This window comes from Myodes glareolus, chromosome 18, assembly GCF_982192425.1.
Source record: "Myodes glareolus chromosome 18, mMyoGla1.1, whole genome shotgun sequence".
Classification (NCBI taxonomy): Eukaryota; Metazoa; Chordata; class Mammalia; order Rodentia; family Cricetidae; genus Myodes; species Myodes glareolus.
In genome coordinates this window covers 25,609,398-25,619,005 of record NC_142043.1, presented here as the reverse complement: position 1 = coordinate 25,619,005, position 9,608 = coordinate 25,609,398, and the positions used below count along the sequence as shown (strand labels likewise).

At 41.5% G+C, this 9,608-nt stretch overlaps 1 pseudogene; it reads right to left on the bottom strand.

Moving 5' to 3' along the window:
• Window positions 1-5,549: 5,549 nt before the first annotated feature.
• LOC146890219 (MLV-related proviral Env polyprotein-like) lies at window positions 5,550-8,502 on the bottom strand (annotated as a pseudogene).
• Between the last annotated feature and the right edge of the window lie 1,106 nt (window positions 8,503-9,608).

Genomic DNA, 9,608 nt, shown 5'->3' with positions numbered 1-9,608 from the left:
GCTTACTGGATTCCTATGAATAAAGTCCTATATGTGTGGTAACATATATGACAAAAATTTTCAAAATAATCTTAATATTAAATCTGTATGGAATGCAAAAATAATAATGCAACTCTAACAAACAATCTATAATGACTATTTAAAATAGATCCTATTGACTGGACAGGTATTTCAGAAATGAAATAAAGAGTATGTATGGTAAAACTGAACAAAACAGTTGAAATTAATGAAAGTAAAATAATCTCCCTTGTATTCTGTTATAATGAGAATTAGTGCTTTATTCCTTTGTAATACTAAATTGTAATTTAGTATATATAAATATAATGATATTATAAGAGCTTTGGACAGTGCTTGCCTTCTTTGCCTCATATAACATCTACGAAGCTTCCATGATTTCTATGTGATAGCAAATTGTCATATACATTTTCCAATTTTGTTTAGTTTCCATTATTTGGTCCTTTGAGTTTTCATTGTGAAAGCCCTGTATGGCTTTGATGAAACATTGCTGCCAGCAACCACTCCTCTGAGGCCTTTCTGTCCTTTTTATCACAGTTTCTTTCTTCCTTTATATCATTAAGTTCACCTTCACTAACTCCTTCTGGATGCAGACCTAGTCTTTTCAAATTTTGGTAAAAAATTTCATCCTTTGATTCTCTTTAATTTTAATTTTATTTTATTCCCATTTGTCAATGAACATAAGGAAAGAAGGTAACACAACTGAGAATGTTGCCAGCTGCATGTACTGAACAACTTCTGAGCACCCGTCAGTCACCAACACAGGCAGGAAGATGTGGTGTCCGTAGTCATCAAACAAAAAGTACTTCTACTTAATAGTAAAGAATGGAATGAAGAACTAACAGCATGGGTGCAGTTCCTCAGAACTAATTACTCTTTCTAAAAATGAGATAAAGCTCTTTGAGTGTCAATGTTATTTAACTTAGTTATGTAAATTGAAATCCATGAGTTGCAGGAACTATGGTGTCCTATCATAACAGGAATGCCTTTAGCACCTGAATTCAATTGCCTCGGTAAAATAAATTGGATTAGGAGGAAAATGTATCTGAGAAGAAGAGCTGGGATTCCCTTGAAGGAATCTATGTTTGAAAAGTTTGGAATAGAAAACAACTACCAAATAGCATTCTAGTTGGAAGATTTTTTTTGTTTAATTTGTATACTGTATAGTTTTCTATGCTCTCTCTTTTTATTTTGAAAGTTACTTAGAAACTATTTGCAGCAAAATATTAAAATATCAAAATCTTAAATTTCGTCCATGTGACTTGTATTTATTATTAACTGAAACTACACATATCTCCCAAAACACAGAGTTTGGTTAACGATGTCCCAGTTTTTTTTTATTATGACACTGACTTTGTTAGTATGAAGTTTAAACTTCATAACTGGAATACATTAAAATACTTACAGGCATGAATTCAAATATTACATTAATGTTATAAAAACTCTTGGCCTTCAGGAATGTGTGACAGATAGTGAACAGAACTCAAAGGAGTGCACACAGACAATGCATTTCTAAGCAGCTGTACTAATTGCATAGATGAATGAATAAATTTAGGGCTTTTGTCCTATACTGCATTAGTTATTTTAGTTTCAATAAAGCATTAATTTCTAATGATTTTGCCATTAAAAAACTAAATTTAATTACTGTTCCTAGTACCTGCATTGCATTGCATATTTTAGTGAATTAAGCTTTACTGGGACTGGCCAAATTCCCAACAAGAGCAAAAACGTGATTAATATGTATCACTTGTTATGAATAACAATGGAATTTTAAGTAAAAAAATCCAGGTTTTGGCAACAATATTTCTAAAATACCACATGAAGAGTCATAAAGCTAAAATCTAAGCACATGCTTAAAGTGAAATTAAGAGGCAGAGTCAAGAGTTTAACCCAGGAATTCAGGTTTTAAGGTCCGGGCCAGTGAAGATATCTGTAAAGGCATAGTGCGAATCAGGATCTGTCTTCCAACTGTTGGCATGGAAACTTCATCAATAAGGAGACTACACTTAGGTCCACAATGTCTTCAGTGTCTGTAGCTCAGCGGGCCCACAAACAGAGTACAGCATGGTTGGTGCTGAGCATAAATCTATAGCTGCTGAGTGAAAGAATAACAATCACAAATGAACACTCTGATATCATTTGGAGAAGAGTAGAAATCAATAAGATAAAAATGGACCATTGATTTTTTTTTCACATTACTATTTGCTTGTAGGTATCTTCATTTGCTCTTTTATTTATTTTGTTGGTTCTTAATTCTTTGCAATTTTTATTAGTTCTTTGAGAATCTTGTCAATGCATTTTGATCACATTCACTCCCTTCCCTACTCGTCCCAGATCTACCCACCTTACCTATTACTGCAACTTTGTGACCCTCTTTTATTTATTTAAATAAAATCTAGTCCAGTTGTTCTCAGCCAAATACTACTGTATATGTGGAATTTCAGGGGCCACACCATGGATTAAAACAAAACAAAAACAAGAAACAAGACTGAGTTTTCCTTTCCCAAAAGTTATCAATTACTAATAACTCTTGAGTAAGAGGAGAGAATTTGTCTCCTATTGAACTCCCTTATAGATGCTGAGATTCTGACTGCTTTGATCTTATACAGGTTTTTTTCATGCTATCACAAGCAACCACTGTGAGATAATATGTACTACTTCCCTGCTTTTCTTGATAACACTGCATCCTTATAGTGATCTGCTACCTCTAGCTTTTTACTATTTTTCCTCTTCATAATGTGCAATGATCCCAACACTGGGGAGGAGGAGGTATGCTACAATTATCCTATCTATGGCTCAGTCTTCTAGAGTCTCTTATGTTATGCACTGTGAGTTAGTTGTGGGTCTCTATTAATTGATAACTTAAATATACAAAACTCTTTGATCAAGATTGATTAAAGATTAATCAACATTATTCTATCGTTATAATGCTAGCTCATTATGAATTGGTACATATGACTACTTGCAGATAGGGCTATTGAAAATGCCCTTGGTTATCCTTTAGACCTTGAGGGTAAGACTCATTGATGGAGACACCACATAGTTGAGGCATAGAACACAGGAAATTTAAAACACATCTATAATTGTCATCTGTGCATGGTAACTTTCATAATGGTATAAGGTGCTATGCATATTGCAAATAGGGAAGAGTAACCCAGTTGCACATTCTGAGAGCTACAATCACTCCTGTCAAACCATGCCCACTGCTACAATAATGGTAGAATGCAAAGTAGCAATCATCTACTTTCTGCTTAAATTTAAGGCCTGTTTCATAAGACATAACCCCAGTCTTTTGTTTTAAAACAGTGTTTTAAAGAGGGGAACTGTGGCTCTGCTTCTTCTTCCAAATATTTGACTCCATTGGTCCACAAGAGTGGAGAGAACAGAAGCAGGGAATAGTGATGAACATTGCTGTGGGTGGGAATGGAGACAACCCTCTGGGAGACAGACTTTGGTGAATCAGTTCAATTTATTCCAGAGTATAAAGAATATATAGGATGAGGGAGCCTGGGGACAATCTCTAATTTGCACTAAGTAGCATGCTCCTGTCACAAGTCTTTGTGCATAGGTCCTATAGCAGAACTCCAGCACAAGTCTTATTAGAAGAAATCTGTGTTTAGGGTCAAGCTAAAGATAAATCAGGCATAATGTTTAGAGTCAACTTTCAGATAAATTCAGTCATGTAGACTCAGGGACATTCTCCAGATAAGGGCAAATAGAGGCAGGAAGTTCTGCTGAAGGGAGGTAGCCCCATGTTTCAGAGCTGCTGCCAGGCCATGGGGAGACTGCAACCTCTACCAGTAAGCAAAAACCTTCCAACAGAGAACTTGTGGCTAGACATCATATTTCCCAGGGGAGACCCTACTACTATAGTCTGAGACATAGATAGCAATAGTACAAAGCAGACCAAGAACAGTTCCCAAAGACACAGACAGCCACTGCAAGGACTGGACCAAGCGACAAAGACACTGCCAGCACCAATTGGAGGATGAGATGGGTAGGTGCCAATGCAAAAGTTCATTCAAGATCCTAAAAAGTAACTATAGCATCAAAATCTAGTGGTCATACAACAAAAAGACTTGATCATTCTAAGCCAGAAGAAGCAGAAGGAAACAATTTTAAATATAAGTTTATGAGGATTATAAAGCTCGTTAAAGAAGAAATGAAAAATTCCCTTAAAGAAATGGAGCTTAATTCAAAAATCAAATCCCACATAATAATAGTAAGAGACTCCAACACCCCACTCTCCTCAATAAACAGGTCATTCAGACAGAAACTTAACAGAGAAATAAGAGAACTAACAAATGTCGTAACTCAAATGGACTTAACAGACATTTACAAAACACTCCACCCAAACACAAAATAATATACCTTCTTTTCAGCACTTCATGTAACCTCTATAATTGACCATATAGTTATAAACAATGCTAACCTCAACAGATACAAAAAAAATGGAGTAACCTCAATTATCTTATCTGATCCCCATGGATAAAAGTCAGAATTTGAGAATAACACTAGTTCCAAAAAGCCCACAAATTCATTGAAATTGAATAATGCACAATTGAACCATTCCTGGGTCAAGAAAGAAATAACGAAATTATCGTCCTAGAATTCAACAAAAGAAAAGGCACAATGTACACAAGCCTATAGAAAATTATGAAAACATTGTTAAGAGGATAGTTCAAAGCACTAAGTGCCTACATAAAGAAAATGGAGAAAGCTCACATTAGTGACTTAACAGCATACCTGAAAGCTCTAGAACAAAAAGAAGCAGACTTATCGGGGAGAAGAAGATGACAGAAAATAATCAAACAGGGTTGAAATCAATTTAAAAAGAAGAAAAGAAGTGAAAGATACCCAATTCGGGTGTTCTCCCCTTGGGGACCTTGACATCCAAGATCCAAGATCAGTACACACTGGACGCAAAAACAAAAGATATTTTTATTTGTTCACATGGGCACCCATGGACGCTGCAGCTTTCAGGTAGCTGAGTGTGTCGGGCTAGATTCAGGACTGGATATATTGCAAGAAGCGAGCTTACAGAAGTGGAAGCATTCTCAATGGTTATTTCAGATAAAATGGTGGGGTCAGGTCGGAGACGGGTTGTTTATTCATCTTGAATATGTGGGAATAAGTTAAGGCAGCTCCCTCTGGGCTTCCTGCTCCCTTTTTGTCTTCCTATCAGCCGAAGGCTGACTTCCAGGTATCTGACTACAGATATCCTGTTTTCTCATCATCAGGGACCCACCTGGTCTCAGAGTGACAGATGTACTGTTTTCTCATCATCAGGGACCCATCTGGTCTCAGGGTGACAGATATCCTGTTTTCTCAGTAGGGGCCCATCTGACCTCGGGGCGATTATGCTGGCCTGGGAACAGCTTGACCTGGTTGCAACGGAGATTCCTTGAAGCAGGCCGGGATAGCTGCAAGGGCAGACAAGAGGGGGGGATAGCTGTGAGGGATAGTGAGGGCAGATGAGCGGGGGTCTTCTCATTCCTCCCTTTTTCTTTAACATAAGTAAAACCATTTACTTATTAGGGAACTTCTGTCTCCATTTGCATTAAGACCCGGTATTGGTTGGTCAACACCAGTACTTGTATGACCAACAAATTGTCTTTAACAAACTGGGTCAGGCGATTAAGAATACAGGGACCGAAAGTGAGAATTAACATTAAGAGAACTAATGTTCCCATCAGGGAGGATATCAAGGTGGTGAAACAAGGGGATCTGTTGAAGATTCCCTCAAACCAACCCTGCTGTATTTCAAATTCTCGTTGTCTCTTGTCTAGCCTCTCTTTGAGTTTATCGAAGGTTTCAGTTATCACCCCAGTTTGATCCACATAGAAGCAACATTCTTCCTTTAAGGCTGCACAAAGACCTCCCTCCTTGAGGAACAGTAGGTCTAATCCTCGTCTATTTTGTATCACAACCTCAGATAAGGAGGTTATGGATTCCTTTAAGGCTCTCACTGACTTTTCGATGGCTTTTAAATTGTCATTCATAGCCTGGTGTAAAAACAGATATTTATCTGTGCGTACTAGCCCTGTGGTGCCGGTAGCAATGCCCGCAGTTATCCCTCCTATCCCTAGTAACTTGGTCAGAGTAAAGGACAGTGGTTCCCTCTTGAATTTCCGAAGGGAACCTTCATAATATTGTAGCACAGTCTCATCAGAATGATAATGTATGCGTGGCCATAGCTGGACTAACACGCAATAATCTTGGGTCAAATTTAAAACAGCAGCTGACACACAAGGGGTTAACCCAGTACTAGATGCCCAATAGGTTCCATCTGGGGGTACCAAGCAATAGTTGCCAATTGAAATGTTTATGGTCTCATTGCAAATGCCTAGGGTAGAAGGGAGACGTCCAATACAAGTGCCTGCTCCGGTCACTTGAATTAGAGTTAACTGGTGCCCTGTTTCCAGGCATGCGCTGGGAGGAGAGCTAGAGTGGTCGGAAAAATTTCCTATGAGGGCTATGTGCTCATAATATGGTGGACTGGGATTTAGGCATAGCCAGCATTCTTTGGCCTTATCAGGGTCTGAGTGATTTAGGGCCTGATATGCCCCTCGGATTAGGTTTAGAAGTCTGTCCCTGGTTCCAGGGACCATGGTCAGGCCTCTGGAAGTGGTCGGTGTGGTGGCAGGATTGGGAGTTCTTGCCGGAGCAACAGAGGCATTAAAGGGGGTGGCCGGTTCCTTGGAAGGAGCCACCGGTGGAGAAGGGGGCTTCTGGTCAGCTACTATCATATTGGGCCCGACTGACTGAGCTTGTCGGGCTGGCATAACTTCTCTAGAAATAGTGAATAGGGCTAAGGATCCCAGGCGTTGTGGTATAAACGGAGGCCCCAGCTTTTCAAATTGGCCCAACTGGCCTTCTTGCCTGCCTCCGTGAAATGTATCATCAGTGCATTACATCTTCCTCCTACTGTGGCCCCCTGGACTGCTCCTTTAGTTGAATCAAAACATGGTCGGCAGTCATTCTCTCCACAATCCAGGGCCCTGTCCCCTCATATCCTGGGGTGTTTCCCCGTTTCACTGTAATTAAATCCCGGGAGGAGGAAGGCTCCCAATAAGTTGTCCCTGTTGTTTTGCAACCCCAATTAGCACAGAATCCTTCTGAGGGCCCCCCACATCTTATTTGTTCCTCCCAGCTGCGGCCATGCCCCGGGCAACCATAGAAGGGGTGTTGTCTGGTTTTGCCCCTCCGTCCCGGATGAGTCATCCGTAGCCAGGGAAGGGTTCCTGTTCTGATGGGTCCCAGTCTTCTCTCACCAAGTCACCTAAGTCTATATATAGGGTGGGAAAGGTCGTCTGGATAGGTCCTATCAACATAGTGGTATTTACTGTCTCCCCAGTGATCAGATTGTAAATTTTCCAAGTCACCTAATAGGGGGTAGGGGGGTTTCTCGGGCCATTGGCGCTTAAGGCTCAGGGGAGTAGTAAAAGGAAAAGTCATATACGGGTCAGGAGCAGACGAGTCTGATCTTTAGAGGGTTTTGAGAGCATTGGAGTTCCCATGATGGTTCTGGATCCAATCCATTATGAAGGTGTCCCGGTTGCACAGCCTTGACGTGTGACCCGCGGATCCAGGCAGTAATCCCACCGACTTTTAATGCCGTGGGTGTGGTTAAGAGCACAGTATAGGGTCCCTTCCAGCGGGGTTCGAGGTTATAGGTTTGGTGTCTTCAGACCCAGACAGTGTCTCCAATCTGGAAAGGGTGTGGGACTGCTGGTGTTCTGGTTGCCTCTTGGTAGGCTGCTATGAGCGGTTTCCAGATCTCTTGCTGTACCAGTTGCAAGGCCTGCAAGTGAGCCTGCAGGGAAGGGGTATCAGCATAATTGGATATCTCCGCACCAAAAAATGTTATGACTGGAGGTGGTGCGCCATAAAGAATCTCAAAGGGGGTTAGCCCATGTGGGCCTGGGGTGTTCCTAGCTCGATAGAGAGCTAGGGGTTGGAGTCGCATCCAATCCTTTGAGTCAGTTGCAAGCGTTAATTTAGATAAAGCCTCCTTAATTAATTCTCTCTACCTGTCCTGAGCTTAGGGGTCTGTATGCACAATGTAATTTCCAATAAATCCCCAATAACTTAGCCACCAGCTGACTTACCTGGGAGACAACGGAAGGCCCATTATCTGATCCCAGTACCTGGGTCATCCCATATTGGGAAAAATCTCCTCCAGTAGCTTTTAAGTCACAATTCTTGCCGCCTCATGTTTGGTTGGGAAGGATTCGACCCATCCTGAAAAAGTATCTATAAAGACTAAAAGATACCTGTATCCATACATACAGGCTTGATTTCAGTAAAATCTATCTCCCAATTGACACCCGGCCTATGGCCTCTTAGGTGGGTTCCTTGAACAACTCGGGCCTTACTGAGGTTGATCTGAGCACAGGCTCTACAGTTATCTGTCACCTGTTGTAGGACCCCATCCCTCTTTAGGAAATATTGTCCAGTCTCTGCCCGGTCCAGCAGTGTCTTCATTTTTCGGGCACTCAAATGAGTTAATTTGTACAAATAGTCTACTATCTCCACGGTCATTTTTTTTCAAAGTTTATTAAATTATAAAAGTTTACATTTCCGCCCCTCCTCCCAAAACCCTTCCACTCCCCCCACTCCCTCTCCTCCTCCCTCTCCATCCCTAAGAGCAGTCAGGGTTTCCATCCCTGTGGGAAGTTCAAGTTCCTCCCCCCTCCCTCCAGGTCCAGGAAGGTGAGTATCCAAACAGACTGGATCCCGAAAATCCAGTATATGCAGAGGAAACAAGTCCCAATGTCATAGTCAATGGCTTTTCAGAAAGGCTCCGGGCCAGCCACAATCAGAGAATCCGGCCACATTCAGAGAATCTGGTTGGATCACGTGCTCATTCAGTCCCAGTCCAACTGGCCTTGGTGAACTCTCATTAGATCAGTCCCCTTGTATCAGTGGGTGATCACACCCCATGCGGTCCTGATTTCCTTTTTCATGTTCTTCCTCCTTCTGCTCCTCATTTGGACCTTGGGGGGCTCAGTCTGGTGCTCCAATGTGGGGCTCCATCTGTATCGCCATCCATCGTCGGATGAAGGTTCCCTCTGGTCTTGCCTTCTTTGCTCACTTTCTCTTTCCTTCTGCTTCTCGTTTGGACCTAGGGAGTTAAGTCCAGTGTTCCAATGTGGGTCTCTGTCTCAATCTCCATCCATTGCCAGATGAAGGTTCTATGATGATAAGCGAAATATTCATCAGTATGGTTATGGGTCAAGGCGGTTGAGGCACCCTCTCCTCTGTCCAGAGAACAATCTGGGGATTTCTCCTTGGACCTGGGATCCCATTTATAATCAAGTCTCTTGTAAACCCTAAAATGACTCCCTTAGTTGAGATATATTCTTCCCTAATCCCATATCCATCTTTCCTCCCTCCCCCCCATGCCAGTCCCCCAAGCTTTCCCCACTCCTCCCCTACTCCCTTCTCTCTAACCCTCTCCCCTTCCAACAAAACTCCCACCACCCATGCACCCGAGGTTACCTGGGACTCTTGTCTATTTCCAATATCCAGGAGGATAACTACATGATTTTCTTCAGATTCACCTTCTCATTCAGTTTCTCTAGGATCAT